At 37.7% G+C, this 25,766-nt stretch overlaps 1 protein-coding gene and 1 long non-coding RNA gene across 2 annotated transcripts in view; one reads left to right on the top strand and one right to left on the bottom strand.

Annotated features, from left to right (window-relative positions):
• Positions 1-25,766, top strand: part of LOC134677979 (fatty acyl-CoA reductase wat-like) — a 339,904-nt gene that overhangs the window by 260,067 nt on the left and 54,071 nt on the right. Inside the window, exon 1 of the mRNA XM_063536411.1 lies at positions 23,988-24,117. The gene's annotated coding sequence lies outside the window, so the exon portion shown is untranslated. Of the gene's footprint in view, positions 24,118-25,766 lie in introns of the transcript that reaches the window.
• On the bottom strand, positions 221-2,861 carry LOC134678051 (uncharacterized). Its single transcript, XR_010100157.1, has 2 exons — positions 1,215-2,861; positions 221-741 (listed from the first exon to the last, which is right to left on the bottom strand). It is a non-coding gene; the product is annotated as an uncharacterized LOC134678051 (long non-coding RNA).

Below are 25,766 nucleotides of genomic sequence, written 5' to 3'. Positions count from 1 at the left end.
GGAGGGGGGAGAGGTCAAAAAACCTAGAAATTCGTGTGACGTAATTAATGGAATAATTTATATGAAACACTAGCATGTGACGTCACGATCAAATTACCTACTCTTTATAGTTTTATAAGGGTTTCAAAATAGAAAACGTGTCTAAAAAGAACTGCTGTCTACGTTTCTCTATTAATCTTCTGGTGCTTTATTTCATGCATGGTGTACATACATACATACATCACTGGCTCAGTGACCCAAAGAGGATCTTGGCCTCTGACACAAGAGAGCGCCACTCTGCCCTATTCTGCGCCACTTCACGCCAGTTGGGTATTCCGAGGACGGACAGGTCTTTTTGGGCTTCGTCACTCCAGCGGTATCTGGGACGCCCAGACGGACGTTTTCCGCCCGGGTGCCCCACATACGCTCTTCTCACAGCACGATCCTCCCCCATCCTCTCCAGGTGCATGCAGATGCACGGTGTAAAATGATTTATTTTAAATACAGTCAAGTACCCTACTATATTGCTTTGCCCCTCGCATAGTGTCATTGAACGCCGGCGTCATGGACAGGACAGAAATATTAAATACGTGCATGTGATAGAGATAGAAACAGGCGGGTCAGTGTACGAAATTATTCTTCCTTAGCGTCCATACTTTAAGATGTCCATGGTTTCGAACCCCGGTAAGGGCATTTATTTGTGTGAAGAGTGCCGATTTTGTTCCCGAGTTATTGGTTTTCTCTGTATTTAAGTTTGTCTATCTACTATACACGGTGTAACATGAGTAAACTGAATAATTTTAACCACGCATTTCTGAGGTCAAAAGAAGTAAAAAATGTAATATGAGTTTAGGTCAATTACGCCAAAAGAAAATTTTTTTTGTTTTGTTTTTTCAATTTTTTGCGTGTATTTGTACATAAAAAATAAATGTTATTGGCAAACTTGTCACTTAAAATTGATTTTTAATTTTTTTTTTCGTAGTACCTGCTTTTTGCAGTGTTACTTGTCACTTTTTGACATCTATCAATAAGGATATTTAGACTACGTCCATAGCATAGCAGCAACATCACCATCAAGAAGACCTTTTACACTATGTAACAATAAAAACTTGTTTTGTTTTTTTTTTAATAATATCTCTGAAACTAGGCGAAAATCAAAAAAGTTTATAGGACATTTTTGTCTCTAAATATGATCAGGAATACGCTGTTAAAATTATTCGGTTTACTCATGTTACACCGTGTATAATATCATCCTGATCTAGGACTAGGTCGATTTGTGTAAGATTGTCCTATAACTATTAATTATTTAATATTTATTTTATTTATAAAAATGTTGACCAACTATAGTTGCACCGATATCAGTCTATTTTAAATTGTAATTATTCGTTAATTTAATTTGTTTTTAACGAATTTTTATAAAACCCTTATTTTATTGTATTGGTGGTAGTATTTTGATAGTTGAAATTGCTTTTGACGTTTAATTTTTAGTGCCAAAGACTTTGAATAATGTTTACATAAATAATTTCACACCACAATATTCTGTAGTAAAAATCCAAAATATTATAATGTATGAAGTAAGGACGCTTATCACAAAGAATGTCGTACATTGACCCTCATTCTATCTCTATCGCACGCGCGTAATAATATTATATACTGTCCCGCCCATGATGGTGGCGGTCTATGACACGGTGCAAGTGGGGAAGCAATATGCGTGCGATAGAGATAGAACTAGGAGGGTCAATATACGATATTCTTTGTGCTTAGCGTCCTTGCTTTACATATTTAAGCGATGTGACCGCTATTAAACTGTACACAGTGTTGCTCAAAAATATATGAACAATTTGAACATGATCGAACGCCTTATTCGTGTTTAGATGTTTTTGGTTATCCTGTCGCACAGATATATTCGATAACTGTAAGGCAGGTATGGACGACGTGGTAAAAACAATAATTAAATGTTATAAAAAAATTGTGACGTTATCTATGAAAAGGGACCTTATTGTCGATAGCGCTTACGCCATTATTAACGATGCTCCGATATAAATACAATGACGCGCGACGCTGTGCGGCGTGAGCGCCATCGACAATAAGGTCCCTTTTCATAGATAATGCCCCATTTTATGTTTTAAAAAAGAATTACCTAACTAATCAGGAAACTTATTATATAACATAATGAATACTTGCAGTGATTATTTCAGATTAAATATTAGCAATGTCACTGGTTGTCCTTAAAACAAGTTGAATTTGCTTCCAGTATAAGAGTATTCAATCTCTTTAAAAAATAAAGGTGTTTTCGATTTGTACTATTATTGACATTTGTGACGTTTTCAAGTAAAAGGTATCTAATTGTTAAGTATAAGGCGCTAATATTATAAAAGTGGCACTAGAAATCATTCTCATTGGCTATGTGTGCGACAGTGGCGCCCGCCAAGCGGCAATGTGACATCTAGTTATTAGATATTTGACAAATTTAAAATAACTGTGCGACAAATAATTTTTTTTTGCCAAATCGAGCGCTATCAACACTATTTTTTTTTCTTTTATCACACTAAGGGGCTATTCATAAATTACGTCATTTCAAATTAGGGGGGGGGGGGGGTCTGGACATCGGATGACGGTAGCATGAAGTAGGAGGATATGGGGTCATTTGAAGCATGATTTTTGGATGATTATAGGGGGGGGGGGTCAAAAATCGATGACGTAATTTATGGACAGCCCCTAAGGCCATAACCAATAGATATTCTAGTTACCTTTTGCCTGAGAATGTCACAAATATTGTATATTGTTTGTTTCTGAAGGTAACGGATTTTCAGTCCGTAATTAATTTTATTTATGCACATATTGTATAGTTGCGTTATTTAAATTATAATTACATTTGTTTAGTTGACTTGTTGTTTCATTATTTATCTCCTATTTAGACCACAAAAATACAATATGTGACGTTATCTATGAAAAGGGACCTTATTGTCGATAGCGCTTACGCCATTATTACGATGCTCCGATATAAATACAATGCCGTGCGACGCTGTGCGGCGTATGCGCCATCGACAATAAGGTCCCTTTTCATTGATAATGCCCCATATAATTTCTAAAAATCATTTAAAAGACTTCTTTTATACTCTGTATCTTTAGGTACTTAAATAAAGTAAAAAAAAAATTGTATATTTTCGGGTAGTTATAACATTTATTGATTAACCAACCAAATACAAAACCATCTGGATCAGTCACTGAACGACCTGACTTTAACCTACATTATTTGATCATGTAATGTTTTCGTCTACCCTCAACTGGCTTAAGAAGCCATTTGAGGGTAGATTTTACTTACTCTTTTTTAAATACCTAAAGATACCAGATACAGACTATATTTATTATATTTAACCTTTATTGCACAATACAAGAAAGTACAAATGGCGGACTTAATGCCATAATCATAAGGCATTATCTACCAGTCAACCATTAACACTACAACTCAACTATAGTGCAGAGTTACCTTGGTCCGACTTTAGTCAATGAAAAGTAGGTACTTAAATACCGGTCCAAAAATTTATCTGTAAATTTTAATAAAAATGTACTTAAATATTGTAAACAAGTTTAAGCAGACCAGTTATAAAATATGCTTATTCATTATAAGTGGTGGATGCCACGAATATTCGGTATTCGCCCACTTTGCTGAATATTCGGTATTCGGCAGAATGTTGCCTAGTATTCGGCTGAATACCGATACCGATCTGTTGCACTTACCTAAAAAGAAAAACTACACAAAAAAAATAACCAAAAACTAGGTACCTACCTATATTATTTAATATTTAAAATGTATTCTTGGAAAGTAGTTACGAAGACACGTTTTTGAGCATTTGTTGAATACTAAATATTTTATTTTTCCATGGGTCTGATGTGATTGACTCTACTACATTAATTAACCTTTTCGACGCCGTGTCAAACACAAAAGCTGTCAAGCGGACGCCACGTCACCGAAGTGACAAAACTGAAATTGAACTTTATGCATATGCACGTAGGTCTATGTTGCTCTGTGGTCTGTGGCCGATTCACGGTGTATGACTTTGTATCATATATACCTATACTTAAGACTGTATGTGTTCTAAATAAATAATTAATCGAAGTATATCATATATAGTTCGTTTTTTAGCATTAGAAAGAAGGTAGGTTGACATGTTTTTTAATTAAAAAACGCTTTTTAATAATTACGTATGATAGCAGCTAAGAATATAAATGATCGTAATTAGATTCATAATTGTTACATATATGCCGTGACTTATTTTTATTAACGTGTTTTACAAAAAAACCGGGCAAGTGCGAGTCGGACTCGCGCACGAAGGGTTCCGTACCATAATGCAAAAAAAAACGGTCACCCATCCAAGTACTGACCACTCCCGACGTTGCTTAACTTTTGTCAAAAATCACGTTTGTTGTATGGGAGCCCCACTTAAATCTTTATTTTATTCTGTTTTTAGTATTTGTTGTTATAGCGGCAACAGAAATACATCATCTGTGAAAATTTCAACGGTCTAGCTATCACGGTTCGTGAGATACAGCCTGGTGACAGACGGACGGACGGACGGACGGACGGACGGACGGACGGACGGACGGACGGACAGCGAAGTCTTAGTAATAGGGTCCCGTTTTACCCTTTGGGTACGGAACCCTAAAAAGACATCAGGATTGTTTATAGAGATGCAACGGATAGTTGTTTGGCCGGATACCGGATACCGGATAATCGGCCTAAACATCGGCCGCGAACTATAACTACATTTCGGTTTTTCAGATGCACATTTTGCAGGTTTGTCCTGTTTCCTAGTAAACGTTCGCGCGGACTCATTTCTAGGTACGAAATTAATTATTAGATTATATTAGCGTCAGTGGAATTATTAAATTGTTTTAAAATAATAAACAGGTACGAATATGACCGTGTCTGTTTCTTAAATCGAATTGGTTTACTCCGAAATCAAGCAATGTTACTATCCGGTATCCGGCCGGATATTAGGTCACTATCCGGTATCCGGCCGGATAGTAAAATAATGGCCGGATAAGCCGGATACCGGATAGTAACCGGATATCCGGTGCATCTCTAATTGTTTACCTTTTTTCTAATGCTAAAAATACGAACTATAACTTTGGTGTTTCCAAATACATAACGAAACCATAGCATAACCAAATAGTACCTACTTAAGTTAGGTTTCTTCCACCTTTTTTAGAATTTTATTGGTTGGTTCTCCCCGAACGTTTTAATGTTGTATCGAATATATTTGCATCGTAAAATGTGGTTTATAGGGAAAAGAAAATAATACAACTTGAATTAAGCTGTACACACAATATCGTCTTGGGTCGTCCCATTCGTTTTTCGTCAAGTTCTTAAATTAGTCCTATTCTGCTTTCGTCACTCATTCTACATTGAAAGCCACCGACGATTGTGACGAATGTAGAATGAGTGACGAAAGCAGAGAACTTGACGAAAAAACGAATGGGACGACCCAAGACGATACCCACACAATGTTAGCGCCACTTCCACCATTCCACTAACCCGGGGTTAACCGGTTAAACCTGGAGTTACCATGGTTACCAGTACAATTTAACACTGGGTTAACGGATTAACCCCGGGTTAGTGGGATGGTGCAAGTGGCCCTTATGTTATGCGATGCGTTACGTTTTTTTAATTATTTCAATTTGACATTTTACTTATATTTATGATTATAATGATGAATTGGCACTGCATGCAAGCTAGCTAGGTACAAGATCTGTAACACCATATATTGTGTCATATCATCATGGTAGTAAATAATTTCATATATATATTACTGAAAATTACATATTTACATAAATATGATTTAGCCAATTCAACTTCTAATGCTGATTTCGCACTGAAAATCGAAGTTATATTTTTTTTTAATTTTTCCTAGAATCAGCAAACAATGATGTGATACCTACCTACATATATAAATTTCGGGCAAAAAGAAAAAATCATGCATTTAAGGGTTAAGCATAGACATAGATAGATATCTATCTATCTATTGCCCATAAAGCCAGTACCTAGATAGGGACTGATAATAATGAGGCATGACAGGGGCCAGTACAGCGGTGTGACACTGCTACAACGCGATTGGTTGATGAGTTCGCATCACGCGCGCGATTGGTTGATGAGTTCGCATCACGCGCGCATTGGTTGATGAGTCATTGATCAGGAAACTACACTATTATGGAGTTAGAGGATCGGCACTGAATTTACTTAAGTCCTACTTAAATGGTAGAATACAAAGGGTCGATGTGAGTGGACAGCGATCACCGGGGTCATTGGTCTCTATGGGTGTACCACAGGGGTCAATATTGGGGCCTTTCCTGTTCCTTATCTACATAAATGACTTGCCATTCCTTGTAAAGACCCACCATGACATAGTATTGTTTGCAGACGACACCTCACTTATTTTCAAAGTCAAACGACAGCAACAAGCGTACAATGATGTAAACGATTCTATTTCAAAGGTAGTAAATTGGTTCAATGTTAATAATTTATTGTTAAATGAGAAAAAGACTAAATGTATTCAGTTTGTCACTAGTAGTAACGTAAGGCATGTGCAAACAAGTGTCATTGTGAAGGATGAGGAATTGGAATTAGTTGATAGTACAGTTTTTCTTGGTATAACTTTAGATTCTAAACTTCAGTGGGGTCCCCATATTGCTACTCTTTCGAGTAGACTGAGTTCTGCAGCTTTTGCAGTGAGCAAAATCCGTCAGTTAACTGATGTGAAAACAGCTCGATTAGTATATTTTAGTTACTTCCATAGCATTATGGCATATGGTATTTTACTGTGGGGCGGTGCTTCAGAGATAAATACCATTTTTGTTCTGCAGAAGCGGGCTATTCGAGCAATATATAAATTGAACCATAGAGACTCACTTAGAGATAAATTCAAGGAAATTGACATAATGACAGTGCACTGTCAATATATTTATGAGAATATTCTGTATGTACATAAAAATATTGTTAATTTTAGGAAAAATTGTGACATTCATAATATTAATACTAGAAATAAACATAAGTTCGCAGTGCCCTTCACACGGCTCCATAAAATTAAAAAATCATTCATGGGTAATTGTGTAAGATTTTATAATAAACTTCCAAACCATATTACTGAATTATCAATTAATAAATTTAAAAATTATGTAAAGCGTAAACTTATTTCTAAAGCTTATTATACCACACAAGACTACATGAGTGATAAAACAACGTGGGATTAATGGTGACTCGAAATAGATAATTCAATGTATGTACTTCTTTGTTAAGTTTTATTGACATTTGTTATTAGATTTTATTCTAGAAACATTCTAGACTAGTATTTTTTATACAATTTTTTTTTATGTTTGACGATCTTTTTGTGAAATTCTTAGTATTAAATTTGATCTGTATAATAATCCAATATTACTATGGAATAATATTAACTTCAATAAATTGCTCTGATAATTAGCTTAAGATAATATATTATTATGTAAAACGTTCATAAGTGCTTGTTACTAGGCCTACATGAATAAAGTATTTTTGACTTTGACTTTGACTTTGAGTTCGCAGTTTTGCCAACTTGGCATAAATGATGCCAGATTTGGCATATTTTCACTCGCTTTGGCACTAAAATTTTCCATTTAGCATCTGGCATATTTTTTAGCATAATTTAGTCTAAGCCAAGTTTGCACCAACTTGGCAGCAACAATATGCGCCATCGCCTTATGTGGTTCATATTTTCATATGAATTTTGATTTTTGTGGACGGATGGACGTCAACGGACTATATAAAGTTGGTCAAGGAGATCTTGTCAGTAGAAAAAGGCGGTAAATTTGTAAAATGTATGTGTTTTAAGTGTCTAATTTCAAGTGATATTTTAGCAATTTTATAGCATAGATGTTTCAAAAATCTCTGGCATAATTTTGGCATAATCTAGACATTAGTCTAGCATTTTTTCAAAATCCGAGTTGGCAACACTGTGAGTTCGCATCACGCGCCCGATTGGCTGCAACTAGTTGCATTAGACTGCACGATTGACTCAAATTCGTGAGTGACCACTGAACTAGTACCATTTTTAGTGCCCGTAAGGCCCGTCCTTAGATATTATACGTCAATGGCATTAAGTGTGTTGAAGCTTTAAACCTGTTCTTTCCCCGTAATGGTCTTGATGACGTGAATTCACGTCTTCAACCCGTTATTGAGGAAAATCGCTTAAGTTTGTGGTGGAATGTCACCTTTATTTTGTTAATGAGATTTTATCAGGTACCGTAACATAACTGGTACATGATATTATTATTTTATTTTAATTTTTTTATAGGACATTTTGACACAAATTGACTAAGCCCCACGGTAAGCTCAAGAAGGCTTGTGTTGTGGGTACTCAGACAACGATATATATAATATATAAATACTTAAATACATAGAAAACAACCATGACTCAGGAACAAATATCTGTATCATCATACAAATAAATTACCTAGAGTATCCGCTATTTATTTATTTTTTGTTTATTGATAAAATAAGTAACACAGCATTACAGTATAAAACCATGGCACTGTGAAACTACAAAATAAAAGACAAAGAAAAACAATACACATAAAATTTAAATTTAACTAAATATTAGATTTGGGCGACGACATAACAGCAAAGAGAATAGATAGTATAGAGGGCTATTGCCAAAGTAAATTTTGTAGTCACGGTACATTTACTGCCATCTATCGACACACGATCAAAACTTAAAATAAAATTGAAAATGTATAAATTAATCAAAATATGTTTACGGATAAATGATTTTTAATTTTTATTGTTCCATACTGACCCATGTTTTTTCACTGATATGTGTTAAAATTGTTAAATATCAAACGGTGTCAACGCCATCTAGCCGAGAATAGGCCAAAGGTGTGTGCGCCATCTATTCGAGAATTACTTTTTCTTGATTTCCGAGGCACGTTTTTTTCTTAGACTTTATTTATCTTATACAGAGTTATATATATATATCTGGTAATAGCGTGGCTCCGTAGTGTCGCCTGACTCGGCGTAGGGTTCGGCAGGTTGCCAGAAACACCACACCCTTCGGCCAGAAGCACAAAATAAGTAATAGTACTGACGTACAGAAAGGAAACTTCCTACAAAACCGAAGTTTGACAGCGATTCAGGGTCGAATCACGCTGTCCCTTTCTAATATGGCACTAAGTATCCCTTTCGGCTATTTAGGGTTGTCAAAATTCAAGCGATTATCTTATCTGTGGTCGTGCACGCAAAGGGACGTTGTCAACGCTAATAATTGCTCGGAGCAATACTGAGCCGAACGGAGCCGAGTTTGCCCGAAGTCAGGAGTTTCGCACCCATGCCAAGAAGTCCGCTTTTGCGATGATGGTGTTCTATACATACAAGTAGTAGTAGTAAACCTTTTAGTGTACAAAAAGACATAAATTAAAAACCAGGCAAGTGCGAGTCGGACTCGCGCACGAAGGGTTCCGTACCATAATGCAAAAAAAAACAAAAACAAAAAAAAGCAAAAAAAACGGTCACCCATCCAAGTACTGACCCCTCCCGACGTTGCTTAACGTTGGTCAAAAATCACGTTTGTTGTATGGGAGCCCCATTTAAATCTTTATTTTATTCTGTTTTTAGTATTTGTTGTTATAGCGGCAACAGAAATACATCATCTGTGAAAATTTCAACTGTCTAGCTATCACGGTTCGTAAGATACAGCCTGGTGACAGACGGACGGACGGACGGACGGACGGACGTACGGACGGACGGACGGCCAGCGAAGTCTTAGTAATAGGGTCCCGTTTTACCCTTTGGGTACGGAACCCTAATAACATAGGAACAATTAGTAAGAAGTACAAAGGCGACCTTATCCCTTTATGGGATCTCTTCCAGACATCCACACACACACATTTTGGAGACATGTATCGAGTGCTTATTAATTTTGACTATATCATTAAACTGTAATTAATTAGATGTTTAAGTTAATTGCATGAGATCTCGCGTATTTAATTCTATAATAGGTTAATAATTAAGGTCGTTTCTCAAAAAGTTGGCACCGCCACCTGTAAATAGGTTTATGTTAGAACTATTTTTTCGTTATGTACTATTTTTATATATAAAAAATTAATACATATTTAGAGAGACTTTTTACACAGAGGCCTAATACTTTGAAAAAAATTTAATAAATATTGATTACAAAAAAAAATATTGTAACTACGTTTATCCGTTAACCTGCCGTGTCCCAACGCGAGGTACTGATGTTCCGAGCTATGAAAACCACACAAAATATTAACTTAATTTAACGGCATTACCGTATTTTATTAACATATATCCTTAAGTTTTAAAGTATTACTATCGCATAACAATATTATACTTATATTTTAAGTTATTCGGCTTCAAAGTTTGTCCAAGGCAATTCTTAACAGTCACCTGGCGCGTCACATTCACGACGATTGTATAACCCCCACCGCACCTTTCCCGTCTCACTCCGCACGAGCTGAAGCCGTCACTCATCAGCTATCACCTGGTAGGACGAAGACGTGGTTATTGTGCTTCGCAAATAAAACACAAACGATAAAGTATCGGAAATTGGAGTTTGTAATGGGTAAGTACTCTTTATCCTGGAGTCGATATCTTGCTAATTATGTAACCTATCGCATTACTATCAAGATATGTAACGTAAACAATAGTTTAGTTTTATATGCCTAAGTATGGAGTTCATCAAGCTAATACATTTTGTGTATTCGCGATATAACTGCCATTTTCCCCATCACCTGCATATCGTCCACCTGGCTAAAACTGCCAGGTGGATGAGATTTTGCGGCAGGTTAATGTCACTGATACCACAACTAATACTCGTAACTATATAATTATATAGCGGTTATATCGCTTTTGTGTGTTAATTTAGGAATAAAAACTATCCTGTCTGTTAAAACTGCATATTATTGAAATTTTTGTACTTTTGTCTTAAGTCTCGTTAACCTGTCCAAAAAAGTCAGGTGAATGATGCAATGGCAGGTGAACGAAGCGTCCTTCACCTGCCATATGACAGGTGATCGATAATTATTTAAAATCCACGTTACATATACTCAAACTAGATTTGTGACGTCCCACGGGAAAAGGTACCTTATGAGGGTTTTTAGTTTTAGACATATATTAAAATGTTTTGTAAAAAGTATAAGTATATGCAGATTAGTCCCGTTCTTGTCAAAACCCAGTTCTGATGATGGGATCTATGAAGAATCGAGGGAACTCCTCAAATCTTAAAGGCATACATATAGTGATTTTTGTGTTTTTATTTACAAATCAAGCATATACATTCACAAAAGTGACATTGGATGAAGTGGAACTGCTGATGAAGATCAGAACGAAACTATTCAACGACGCATAGTTCACGTTTGGCGATTTGTCCTCTTCGTTATGTTTGTTAAGCAAGATAAGTTTATAAGCTGCATTTTTGTCAATCTCGAGTTCTGATGATGGGATCCATGAGGAATCGAGGGAACTCCTCAAATCTTAAAGGCATACATATAGTGATTTTTGTGTTTTTATTTACAAATCAAGCATATACATTCACAAAAGTGACATTGGATGAAGTGGAACTGCTGATGAAGATCAGAACGGAACTCTTCAACGATGCATAGTTCACGTTTGGCGATTTGTCCTCTTCGTTATGTTTGTTAAGCAAGATAAGTTTATAAGCTGCATTTTTGTCAATCTCGAGTTCTGATGATGGGATCCATGAGGAATCGAGGGAACTCCTCAAACCTTAAAGGCATGCGTATAGTGACTTTTGGATTTACATCAGAAAATCAAGCATTTTCATTAAAAACTGTCGCATTTGATGAAGTGGAACTGCTGATGATGATTAGAACAGAACTCTTCAACGATGCATAGTACACGTTTGGCGATTTAGATTTTGACTTGGATTGGGACTGGGGCTGGGACCCGGACCCAGACTCGGGCCCGGACTCGGACCCGGACTGTGACTCGGACCCGGACCTAGACTCAAACCCGGAGTCGGACCTGGACCTGGATCCCGGCTCTTATCTGAACCTGAACCCGGACCTAACCTGACCTGACCTTGCACCAAACCTGAGTTCCACTAGGTACTGCGAGGGTTCAACATCAGCTCTATCTTGGGTACTGCGCTCCCAAGTGCTCATCAAGACGTGTCGAATGACCAAAACAGCATGTGTCTATGTTGCATCAAACCTGAGTTCCAGTAGGTACTGCGAGGGTTCAGCATCAGCTCTATCTTGGGTACTGCTTTCCCAAGTGCTCATCAAGACGTGTCGAATGACCAAAACAGCGTGTGTCTATGTTGCACCAAACCTGAGTTCCACTAGGTACTGCGAGGGTTCAGCATCAGCTCTATCTTAGTAACCACTTTTCCAAGTGTTCATCAAGACGTGTTGGATGACCAAAACAGCGTGTGTCTATGTTGCACCAAACCTGAGTTCCACTAGGTACTGCGAGGGTTCAGCATCAGCTGTATCTTGGGTACTGCCCTCCCAAGTCCTCATCAAGACGTGTCGAATGACCAGAACAGCGTGTGTCTATGTTGCACCAAAACTGAGTTCCACTAGGTACTGCGAGGGTTCAGCATCAGCTCTATCTGGGGTACTGCTCTCTCAAGTGCTCATCAAGACGTGTTGGATGACCAAAACAGTGTGTGTCTATGTTGCACCAAACCTGAGTTCCACTAGGTGCTGCGAGGGTTCAGCATCAGCTCTATCTTGGGTACTGCTCTTCCAAGTGCTCATCAAGACGTGTTGGATGACCAAAACAGCATGTGTCTATGTTGCACCAAACCTGAGTTCCACTAGGTGCTGCGAGGGTTCAGCATCAGCTCTATCTTGGGTACCACTTTTCCAAGTGCTCATCCAAACGTGTCGAATGACCAAAACAGCGTGTGTCTATGTTGCACCAAACCTGAGTTCCACTAGGTACTGCGAGGGTTCAACATCAGCTCTATCTTGGGTACTGCGCTCCCAAGTGCTCATCAAGACGTGTCGAATGACCAAAACAGCATGTGTCTATGTTGCATCAAACCTGAGTTCCAGTAGGTACTGCGAGGGTTCAGCATCAGCTCTATCTTGGGTACTGCTTTCCCAAGTGCTCATCAAGACGTGTCGAATGACCAAAACAGCGTGTGTCTATGTTGCACCAAACCTGAGTTCCACTAGGTACTGCGAGGGTTCAGCATCAGCTCTATCTTAGTAACCACTTTTCCAAGTGTTCATCAAGACGTGTTGGATGACCAAAACAGCGTGTGTCTATGTTGCACCAAACCTGAGTTCCACTAGGTACTGCGAGGGTTCAGCATCAGCTGTATCTTGGGTACTGCCCTCCCAAGTCCTCATCAAGACGTGTCGAATGACCAGAACAGCGTGTGTCTATGTTGCACCAAAACTGAGTTCCACTAGGTACTGCGAGGGTTCAGCATCAGCTCTATCTGGGGTACTGCTCTCTTAAAGTGCTCATCAAGACGTGTTGGATGACCAAAACAGTGTGTGTCTATGTTGCACCAAACCTGAGTTCCACTAGGTGCTGCGAGGGTTCAGCATCAGCTCTATCTTGGGTACTGCTCTTCCAAGTGCTCATCAAGACGTGTTGGATGACCAAAACAGCATGTGTCTATGTTGCACCAAACCTGAGTTCCACTAGGTGCTGCGAGGGTTCAGCATCAGCTCTATCTTGGGTACCACTTTTCCAAGTGCTCATCAAAACGTGTCGAATGACCAAAACAGCGTGTGTCTATGTTGCACCAAACCTGAGTTCCACTAGTTACTGCGAGGGTTCAGCATCAGCTCTATCTTGGGTACTGCTCTTCCAAGTGCTCATCAAGACATGTTGGATGACCAAAACAGCGTGTGTCTATGTTGCACCAAACCTGAGTTCCACTAGGTGCTGCGAGGGTTCAGCATCAGCTCGATCTTGGGTACTGCCCTCCCAAGTCCTCATCAAAACGTGTCGAATGACCAAAACAGCGTGTGTCTATGTTGCACCAAACCTGAGTTCCACTAGGTGCTGCGAGGGTTCAGCATCAGCTGTATCTTGGGTACTGCCCTCCCAAGTCCTCATCAAGACGTGTCGAATGACCAAAACAGCGTGTGTCTATGTTGCATCAAACCTGAGTTCCACTAGGTACTGCGATGGTCCAGCATCAGCTCTATCTTGAGTTCTGCTCTCCCAAGTGCTCACCAAGACGACTTGGATGACCAAAACTGCATGTGCCTATGTTGCACCAAACCTGAGTTCCACTAGGTACTGCCAGGGTGAATAGACAGTAAGATTGAATGTTTACTTATTCACAGAAACTTGTTGTTAAATTGGGAATCGAATCGAAGGTGAGGTGGGTCAGAATCCAAAATTTTAATCATCGTGGTGGACAATAAGGTCCCTTTTTACAGAAGATGACACATTTTTCGATTATTTTTAGAAGGCATTGAAAATGATGTGGTGGACAGGTGGATGACACTCATTACAGGTGAACGATGACAAGAAACCAGGTTAACGGCAACGGACACAGGTTAATGACGCCTCTCGATAACCTGTCAATATTTTCATTGGAATTTGTACTTATTTCTCGATAACCTGCTTCTACTATCGATAACCTGGAGACAAAATATCTTTCACCTGTCCTTGATATCATTAACCTGAATTTCAAACGCCTATATCTCCTAAACTAATTGAAGGAATTGCTTCCCTTCCACATTTTCTAATAGTTAAAGTTGCCTTTTAACGATCCCAATAAAAAAAAATGCGAAAATGCAAAATTTTTGAAAAACGTTAACGTTAACCTGGCGGTGCCAACTTTTTGAGAAACGACCTTAATATTTTTCAACTGATCACCGATATAATTCACCGTGTATTAATCGCCTTGCGGTTTCTTCCATTAGCCTCTAGCCTACGTCAAACCTTGCCAAGCAAAATGAAATTTTATTTTGTCAACACAAAGTTCAAATTAGAATGGAAAAGGAGACCTTTTTATAGGTATCTGGGCGGCTAGAGGTTAAGGTTTTACCAAAAGCGTCAAAAGGGATACTCAGTGACACTTAATGACGCAATCGCAAAGTACGTCATATGACGTCAATTAATTGGAACTTATATCTAATTTAAGAACCTATTTGTGAATGTTATTCATGATCAAACGACTTCTAATAACCAAATTGGTATCTAAAATTAGTAAGGTCACTTAAAAAATTGTGATTCATTTTTTCCATGGAAAATGTTTATAACGATTTTATAAAAATTCCTATCAATTTTGCCACGGCTCATGGGAGCCTGGGGTCCGCTTGGCAACTAATCCCGAGAATTGGCGTAGGCACTAGTTTTTACGAAAGCGACTGCCATCTAACTTTTCAACCCAGAGGGTAAACTAGACCTTACTGGGATTAGTCCGGTTTCCTCACGACGTTTTGCTTCGCCGAAAAACTACTAGTAAACGTCAAATGATATTTCGTACATAAGTTTTGAAAAACTCATTAAGTACGAGCCATGGTTCGAACCCGCGACTTTTCTAAAAATGAACCTGCGACCTCTGAATTGAAAGTCGCATGCTCTTAGCGCTATAGTTCTTTTTTTTTAGCATTAGAAAGAACTTCGCAGAAGTAAGCTTGTGGTTCCAAATCCGGCACTTTTAGCGGTAATCATTTGAAGTAAATAATACCACCAAAAACATAAATGTAAAAAAGGAGAGCCAAGTTCAATACAAAAATTATGTTTGGCTGTGGGGCTCGCCGCAAAAAGAATGGAGATCTAAATGAGTGCCACTGCCAAGTTCTATGCAAAATCCAAATATGTATTTATAGGAACAAAATAACATTATAAACAAGTATTAAACTCTATTTCTTTGCTTTATTGGATACCTATAACAATTGCTGTTATTTAAAAAAACGTGAGATCTTAAAGTAGGTTAGATTTGACTTGGCCAGTTTTCATTATATCAATAATTTTATTTATATCGTAATTCTGATAAAACCTGGCCAAGCCAAATCTAACCTACTTTAAGATCTCACATTTTTTTAAATAACAGCAATTGTTATAGGTATCCAATAAAGCAAAGAAATAGAGTTTAATACTTGTTTATAATGTTATTTTGTTCCTATAAATACATATTTGGATTTTGCATAGAACTTGGCAGTGGCACTCATTTAGATCTCCATTCTTTTTGCGGCGAGCCCCACAGCCAAACATAATTTTTGTATTGAACTTGGCTCTCCTTTTTTACATTTATGTTTTTGGTGGGATATCAATACTTTTTGTAAAGAAAACTAGGCAGGTATTGAGATTTAATGTTTTTTCTTGTGTTTCCGCTGTATGGTTTTTACTTCTGTTCTTTGTATAATTATGTGGTGCCGCGCGCCGCCGACGACACACCGTTGGCCGGTTGTTTAGAGCGTATTACAAGTTTTTTGTATGGGGACACCACTTATTTTTTGACTAAACTTTATTTTAATATAGCAAATATAATAATACATATATTGGGGTAGTTTCAAATATCTGCTTGTAACGGTTCCAACGCTACAATAAAAAAATATTTTTTTGTATGGGGACCCCCCCCCCTACTTTTTAACTTTTTTTTTTATTTTTAGATTTTTTACTACGCTTACACATACTAACCGAGCTGGATTCCAAATTTCATCCTTCTAGGTCATCTGGAAGTAGGTTAGGTTTAGGTACTTATATGTCAGTCCCAATAAAAAATGGTTTTTTGTATGGGGACCCCCCCTATTTTTAAACTTTATTTTATTTTTAGATTTTTTCCTACGGTTACACACAATAACCGAGCTGGATTCCAAATTTCATCCTTCTAGGTCATCTGGAAGTAGGTTAGGTTTAGGTACTTATATGTCAGTCCCAATAAAAAGTGGTTTTTTTGTATGGGGACCCCCCCTATTTTTTAACTTTATTTTATTTTTAGATTTTTTCCTACGGTTACACACAATAACCAAGCTGGATTCCAAATTTCATCCTTCTAGGTCATCTGGAAGTAGGTTAGGTTTAGGTACTATAAGTCATAAGTCAGTCTTAAAATTTACGACTTTTTGACCTTCATACCTTTATAACCGTTTGAGCTAGCTTCATGAAATTTGGGCTTCTAGATATCCTTATGGATATAATTAAACACACGTAGTTTTATGTGTTTACGTCAAAGATGTTTTGAGTTATAGAAGGGTCAAAAGTGGCACCAAGTGGTTCGTGTAATATTACATTCGGCGCTGGCTAGCCAGTTCCTTTGCTTGAACTTGGCTTGACACGCTGCCGCGTGTCTAGATGTATTGACCGTGCTACATTAGATAATTCAATAATTATTAACAATTAAAGAGCCTGATAAAAACTGTACGCTTACTTCTGCGGAGTTCTTTCTAATGCTAAAAAAAACGATCTATAGGCCACCAGCGCCTGCAGTATATTCTTAAAAAGAATATTATTTATTTTTCTAAAAAATCCTATATTTTAGATTTTTCTTACAATTTACATTTAGTACATTGTAACATTAACAAGTCAATAAATTAGTAGATTTTGTTTGATAGGTACTGGCCTTTTAGCATAATAAATGTCTTTAGTACCTAATAACTGTTACTTGTAGAGACAGTCAAAATTTATGGTAAAGTACCTACTAAATAAGAATTTTATTACGACAACGCGTTTAAGTCTTTTACTGCCATACGAAGTAACCTCATTTCTGCCCGCGTCATCGTCGGTGTGTAGTCCGTCCGATGGTAAGCGGTTACCGTAGCCTATGGAGACCTGTGACGTCAGTAATAGTGATGTCGACAATTGTCGCACCTGTCGCCATGGTGAAAATAGGGGCCAGGTCGTTCAGTGACAGATCCAGGCGACCCTAAATTTACTTTTATTTAAATACCTAAAGATAGGTATATACAGACTATAGATTCGGACCAATCCTGAAAAGACCTATTTTTCCCCACTGGGTTGGGAGGTTATCGTAAAATGGTCATTATTTATTTATTTATAATACATATATATTTATTTAAAAAAATCCTTCCCTGTGGAGTAGTTATAGTTCAATTCTGTAAAATGATTTAATGATTTTTAACCTTGTACTTAACAGTTGTAACTGATACCAAAAATAAAAAATAAGTTCAAAAACTAAAACCCGACTACTGCAAATCGCGCTCTAAAAAGTATGAAACAAGATAGAATTCTTATCTAAAATTATCAAGCAGGAAATATTATAAATGTTACCATTTCTTTTTATTTAAAAATACAACGTAATATAATTTACTGAATTTTTTATATATTTACAGAGATTCAGAGGATCGCCGTGGTCGTATGCCACGATTATAAACTTAAAAGTAATGTGGCATACGACCACGGCGATCCTCTGAATCTCTGTAAATATATAAAAAATTCAGTAAATTATATTACGTTGTATTTTTAAATAAAAAGAAATGGTAACATTTATAATATTTCCTGCTTGATAATTTTAGATAAGAATTCTATCTTGTTTCATACTTTTTAGAGCGCGATTTGCAGTAGTCGGGTTTTAGTTTTTGAACTTATTTTTTATTTTATTAATTTTGGGGTCATGATTTCGTTACTAACATTTTGAAGTCACTTTATATTACTTTTGCGAGGGCGTCCTCAGTACAGAAATGCACGCAGAGCGCCGCCTATATCGGTCTACGCCCGACTCCTTTAGTGCCAATGGCGGCCGTCTTTGGAAGGCGTACGTCGGGTTACGCTCGACACTTTTAGTATGAGGGCGCCGAAGGCGCCCGGTTTTGGAACGCGTACGTCGGGCTACGCCCGACTCTTTTAGTATGAGGGCATCGATTCGGCGCCCTGGCTTTGCAACGCGTACGTCGGGCTACGCCCGACACTTTTAGTATGAGGGCGCCGAAGGCGCCCGGCTTCGCAACGCGTACGTCGGGCTCCGCCCGACTCTTTTAGTATGAGGGCGCCGAAGGCGCCCGGCTTTGGAACGCGTACCTCGGGCTACGCCCGACACTTTACGTATGAGGGCGCCGAAGGCGCCCGGCTTTGGAACGCGTATGTCGGGCTACGCCCGACTCTTTTAGTATGAGGGCGCCGAAGGCGCCCGGCTTTCGAACGCGTACGTCGGGCTCCGCCCGACTCTTTTAGTATGAAGGCGCCGAAGGCGCCCGGCTTTGGAACGCGTACGTCGGGCTACGCCCGACACTTTTAGTATGAGGGCGCCGAAGGCGCTCGGCTTCGCAACGCGTACGTCGGGCTCCGCCCGACACTTTTAGTATGAGGGCGCCGAAGGCGCCCGGCTTTCGAACGCGTACGTCAGGATACGCCTGACTCTTTTAGTATGAGGACGCCGAAGGCGCTCGGCTTTGGAACGCGTACGTCGGGCTACGCCCGACATTTTTAGTATGAAGGCGCCGAAGGCGCCCGGCTTTGGAACGCGTACGACGTCGGGCTACGCCCGACTCTTTTAGTATGAGGGCGCCGAAGGCGCCCGGCTTTCGAACGCGTACGTCGGGCTACGCCCGACTCTTTTAGTATGAGGCCGCCGAAGGCGCCCGGCATTCGAACGCGTACGTCGGGCTACGCCCGACTCTTTTAGTTTGAGGGCGCCGAAGGCGCCCGGCTTTGGAACGCGTATGTCGGGCTACGCCCGACTCTTTTAATATGAGGGCGCCGAAGGCGCCCGGCTTTGGAACGCGTACAGCGAGCTTCGTACGGACAGCGTGCCTCGTCCGTCTCTTGTATGGCTGTTTCATACCTTTTAGTTGATCTAGACTTCTATACCTATTCACGTTATAAATAAAATATTGCAGGTCATTAAAAAAACACCATGTATAGCGGCCAAACAAATTTCTTTTGCAAAAACCTTCTAAGGTCGCCTCCATAAACTCACGAACTAAATTGACATGAGTTTGACAAATAAAATGATACCAGGAATAGCAAAGAAAAAATAGTCACGGGTATATGTCGATAAAATGATATCGATAAGTAAAATATTGCACTTACTACCCATGTCATAATTATAAAGGGGTCACAAACGATTTCGATTAATATGAATGTGACGAGAAAAGTGGTTAATTCGATTGTAAGATTGTGTCGTTACCAATCAAATCAGGAAGTGCGGCTGAGAAACTGACAAATTTCAGTGTCATGTTAGTGTGCAACAACTTGCCGTTCTTTATTTCAAGAGCTCGGTTGTCGCCATAAATCTAAAATTGGTGATTTAATTTTATACATGTGGCCGGTAGATGAGATTGATCCATAATTATTTATACTTGGTCAAGCAGATCTTGTCAGTAAAAAAGGCGGCAAATTTGAAAAATGAAGACGCGATGGGATATCGTCTCAAAGTAAATTTGAATTTCGCGCCTTTGTCTACTGACAAGATTTGCTTGATCTTGACCTAATTGTCAACTTAAACGTCCAGTTTAGGGACTGGTCTTCACAATCGAAGCCATAGGGATACCGAGGCGATTTAATTTTTGCGTCCACACCACTCGAATTAAATGAGAAATTAATCACATTATACGAAATATTTCCCCGTCTGGGCCGGCCTTTTTTGTATTTTGAGCCAAAATCACTTTTTCTATGTTATCACCTACAACTTAATTGTAACTCTAGCTGTAAGTTTTCCTAACAAATAAAACAAAATAAATATAATTAAATATTTATTTAATTACAATATATTTATTCAATATCCTTGTCTCTATTAGGTACTATAAAATTGCACAATTTTGGAAATACCGACATTCTCTAATTCAAACTTTTTTGAAAATATCGATATGAACAACACTGGCCAAACTGTGGTATCATTTGTGCACATTGACCTGTCAATTTAGTTCGCGAGTTTCTGGAGGCAACTGTAGTATCGCCGTAGTCGCGTAACACGCGGATATAATCCAGAGCGCTTGTAGATTCATAGTTCGAATCACCTAACCGATAAATTAATGTTTTATCTGGCGTATGCAAGCAAATCCGGGTGCAAAAGCTAACAATATTTATATATTTGAAATGTGCTAATCGAGCTTTTTCCAATTATGTATAACACATCATCATTACTTAATTTTAGTTTTTTGGTTCGTGACTTTATGACCTCTAGAGGGCGCAGTGTTAATTTTTTTGTGACGCCATATAGCCTATAACCAGCGGACGATTAAGACGATTCGAATGACATATCGTTTGTTAAATTATAATAAGTACTTTAGAAGTTATGAGGGAACAGATGAACATACATACATACATACATACATACATACATACATACATACATACCCACATACATACCGGTCAAAATCATAACCCTCCTTTTGCGTTGCCGTAGTCGGGTAATAAATTAATGTTTTATCTGGCGTATGCAAGCAAAGCCGGGTGCAAAAGCTAACAATATTTATATATTTGAAATGTGCTAATCGAGCTCTTTCCAATGATGTATAACACATCATCATTACTTAATTTTAGTTTTTTGGTTCGTGACTTTATGACCTCTAGAGGGCGCAGTGTTAATTTTTTTGTGACGCCATATAGCCTATAACCAGCGGACGATTAAGACGATTCGAATGACATATCGTTTGTTAAATTATAATAAGTACTTTAGAAGTTATGAGGGAACAGATGAACATACATACATACATACCCACATACATACCGGTCAAAATCATAACCCTCCTTTTGCGTTGCCGTAGTCGGGTAAAAAGAATAGATATACAGGGCGTCCCACAGCTATGCCACATGGAGGGTAAGTACCCTGAATATTGTAGATAGAACATTTTGCTGAAAGAAGACATTATTTTAATTTAAAAAACAATTTAAACTGCATTCATAGATTTTTAAATAATTACATGGTTGAACCGGGAATCGAACCCGCTACACGGAAAAAAAAAACATCCTGTAGCTTTTTCATACCGATCGAAAGGCTTCATCATAAGGATTATTTTTTGCTAAATAACATAGTGTCGGTAATAAAAAGAAACCCATGAATTTTAACATTTTTAATTCAAATTAACCAATTTAATTTATCAAATGCTCAAAATGAGTCTCATTCTGTTGAATACAAAGCCGCTCTCTTTTGATTATTTCGCTAAATTTCAAATCAAATGTTAAAATTCATGGTCTTCCTTTAGTTTCTGACACTATGTTATTTAGCAAAAAATAATCCTTATGATGAAGCCTTTCGATCGGGATGAAAAAGCTACAGGGTGTTTTTTTTTTCTCGTGTAGCGGGTTCGATTCCCGGTTCAACCATGTAATTATTTAAAAATCATGAATGCAGTTTAAATTGTTTTTAAAATTAAAATAATGTCTTCTTTCAGTAAAATGTTCCATCTACAATATTCAGGGTACTTTCCCTCCATGTGGCATAGCTGTGGGACGCCCTGTATAGTATAGAGGGGTCCTGTCATTGTCAATTTTGTAGTCACGGTACATTTACTGCCATCTATCGACACACGATTAAAACTTAAAATAAAATTGAAAATGAATAAAATAATCATAATATGTTTACGGATAAATTATTCTTAATTTTTATTGTTCCATACTGACCCATGTTCTTTCACTGATAAGTGTTAAAATTGTTAAATACCAAAAGGTGTCGTTACCGCCATCTAGCCGAGAATAGGCCAAAGGTGATGGCGCCATCTATTCGAGAATGACTTTTTCTTGGCCGTCCGAGGCACGTTTTTTTCTTAGACTTTATTTATCTTATACGGAGTTATATATATCTCTGATTCTACCTATAGAATGATACCGGGAACACATAATGTATTGTATATGTATACAGGTCAATAAATAATGCAGGGCTGACACCTCCCTCGGCATTCTGCTGACGCGAGTTGTGAATGTTGTGATGTCACACCGTACATGTTATGCTCAGGGTTGTCAAAAACAAATTATTGGCCGTGTAAACAAAATTTATATAAGTGAAACTGAAATAAAACGAATTAGGGTAGTTAGCCAGTAACTGGCCAACAACTGGCCACCCTATTCTAAAAATTAATTCTATTCACCTATAAACAGAATTCATTACAAGTTTTTATTTAGTTTCACCTGACCGTTGTCTGTCTGTCTGTCTGTCTGTCTGTCTGTGTGTAATCAAAACTTGCAAGTTAAATTTGATCCACTTCCCGGTTTCCGATTGAGCTGAAATTTTGCATGCATATATAAATCGGATGACAATGCAATATTATGGTACCATCGAGCTGATCTAATGATGAAGACAGGAGGTGGCCACAGGAACTCTGTGATGAAACAACGCAACCTAATTGTGTTAGGGGTTTTTAGAATTGTCTCGATGAGTGTTAGTTGTCTGTCGTAAGAAAAGTACAGTCAGCGATAAAAGCTTGTACCAAAAATGAAATTTTTGCCAAAAACTTATTTTAGTATATTATAAGGTTTCAATAACTGGCCAGCCTTCAATAGCTAGCCAATCTAGCGACCCTTATAAAAATTAAATTGAATTCTTTTTATAGGTGAATAGAAAGGAAGTATCCTTTCTGTACGGTAGTGCTATTATTTATTCTGTACAACACACAAGCACTAGAGTCGCACCAATAAAAGTCTGCAGCGGATTTGATAGCCCACGCAGTGTAAGTGTTATTTATACGTCATAATTTCATAGAAGTTTGACGTTTAAAATGACACTTGCACTGCGTGATGGGCTATCAACATCGCTGCAGACTTTTCACGGCCTGACTCTACCCACTTACAAAAATAAGATAATACATATAATTATATTTTCAATTTTCTTGTGTCCAAATTATTGTACTAAAATATTCATTTTCTATATACTTGACTAGATTTTGTTTGTAATCTAATAATCTTAGCATCAATATCTGTATGTACCTGTTATATACATACATATTTTATTTGTTAACATGCCTTAATCACGTCATTCGCAAATGAGATGATATTGAACTCAGAACTACACTCTAATCCGATCCGAAAATCCCTCCAAATTCTGGAAATCCCTAAACCTCAACGGCCTATATATTTAAATCGTTGCCCCTAACCTGGCCAGTGGTCATTACCTGTTCAGTGGCAGCCCTAGCTTGCACCTGCGTACGCGCATCTCGAGTCCGTCAGTAGTTTGACAGTCGCGGCGCGGAGCAGTCATACCGTCCGCGAGAAGTGTGTGCTCTGTTTATATTTGAGGATATTTTGTTTATCAAGTAAGTACTACATTTCAATTTAATTTATTTAATAAACCGAGATAACTTATTATTTTTTTAATTTTTAGAAATATATGTAGGTATATTAGTTGTGATTTATAAAATTAAATATTGATTAAATAGGTCGTCATTGCAATAAATTAATAGAAGATTTTAAATTATATATTTATTTTCTAAAATTTCATAAAAACGTTAATCTTTAAGACCGTGAATGAAGGAAGAAAATGAGTCAAATAGCTTAGGAATCAATATTTCTCAGGTGTCTGATACATTGTAGTTTTTTTTATATTTTATTTCAGATATTTTTATATTACTCAAGTTATGTGACAGTTATCTAAGATCTACTTATAGCATTTTATGTTACAAATTTTATAGTAAACTCGTTAATTTATTATTAAATATAATGTAGTTCAAAAAACAAAACCTAAATTATATAGTCTGTATCTTTAAATACCTATTTAAATAAAAGTAAACAAAATCTACCCTCAAATGACTCCTTAAGCCAGTTCAGGGTAGATGGAAACATTACATGATCAAATAATGTAGGTCAAAGTCAGGTCGTTCAGTGACTGACCCAAGCGGTTTTGTAATTTTGGTCGGTTAACCAATAAATCTTATAACTACCCGAAAATATACAAATTGTTTGTTTACTTTTATTAACCGACTTCCAAATCTCAAAGAAGGAGGTTATCAATTCGGTTGTATGTTTTTTTTTATTTTTTTTATTTTTTTTATTTTTTTTTATGTTTGTTACTCCATATCTCCGTCATTACTAGATCGATTTTGAAAATTCTTTTTTTGATTGAATGTATATGCATACAGATTGGTCCCGTTTTTGTCAAAACCCAGTTCTGATGATGGGATCCATGAGGAATCGAGGGAACTCCTCAAATCTTAAAGGCATACATATAGTGATTTTTGGGTTTTTATCAACAAATCAAGCATATACACCCAAAAAAGTGACATTTGATGAAGTGGAACTGCTGATGATGATCAGAACGGAACTCTTTAACGACGTATAGTTCACGGTTGGCGATTTGTCCTCTTCGTTATGTTTGTTAAGCAAGTTAACTTTTTAAGCCACATTTTTGTCAAGCTCGAGTTCTGATGATGGGATCCATGAGGAATCAAGGGAACTCCTCAAATCTTAAAGGCATGCGTATAGAGATTTTTGTATTTACATCAGAAAATCAAGCATTTTCATTAAAAACTGTTGCATTTGATGAAGTGGAACTGCTGATGATGATCAGAACAGAACTCTTCAACGACGCATAGTTCACGGTTGGCGATTTGTCCTCGTCGTTATGTTTGTTAAGCAAGTTAAGTTTTTAAGCCACATTTTTGTCAAGCTCGAGTTCTGATGATGGGATCCATGAGGAATCAAGGGAACTCCTCAAATCTTAAAGGCATGCGTATAGATTTTTTTGTATTTTCATCATAAAATCAAGCATTTACATTAAAAACTGTCGCATTTGATGAAGTGGAACTGCTGATGATGACCAGAACAGAACTCTTCAATGACGCATGGTACACGTTTGGTGATTACGAATTTCGATTTTGACTTGGACTGGGACCCGGACTCGGACTCATACCCGGATCCGGTTCGGACGCGGACCTGGACTCGGATCCGGATTCGGACCCGGATTCGG

The sequence above is a fragment of the Cydia fagiglandana genome, chromosome 27 (genome assembly GCF_963556715.1).
Source record: "Cydia fagiglandana chromosome 27, ilCydFagi1.1, whole genome shotgun sequence".
NCBI classification, from domain to species: domain Eukaryota; kingdom Metazoa; phylum Arthropoda; class Insecta; order Lepidoptera; family Tortricidae; genus Cydia; species Cydia fagiglandana.
Note: the sequence above shows the minus strand (reverse complement) of the source record. Positions and strands in the feature narration are given on the sequence as shown.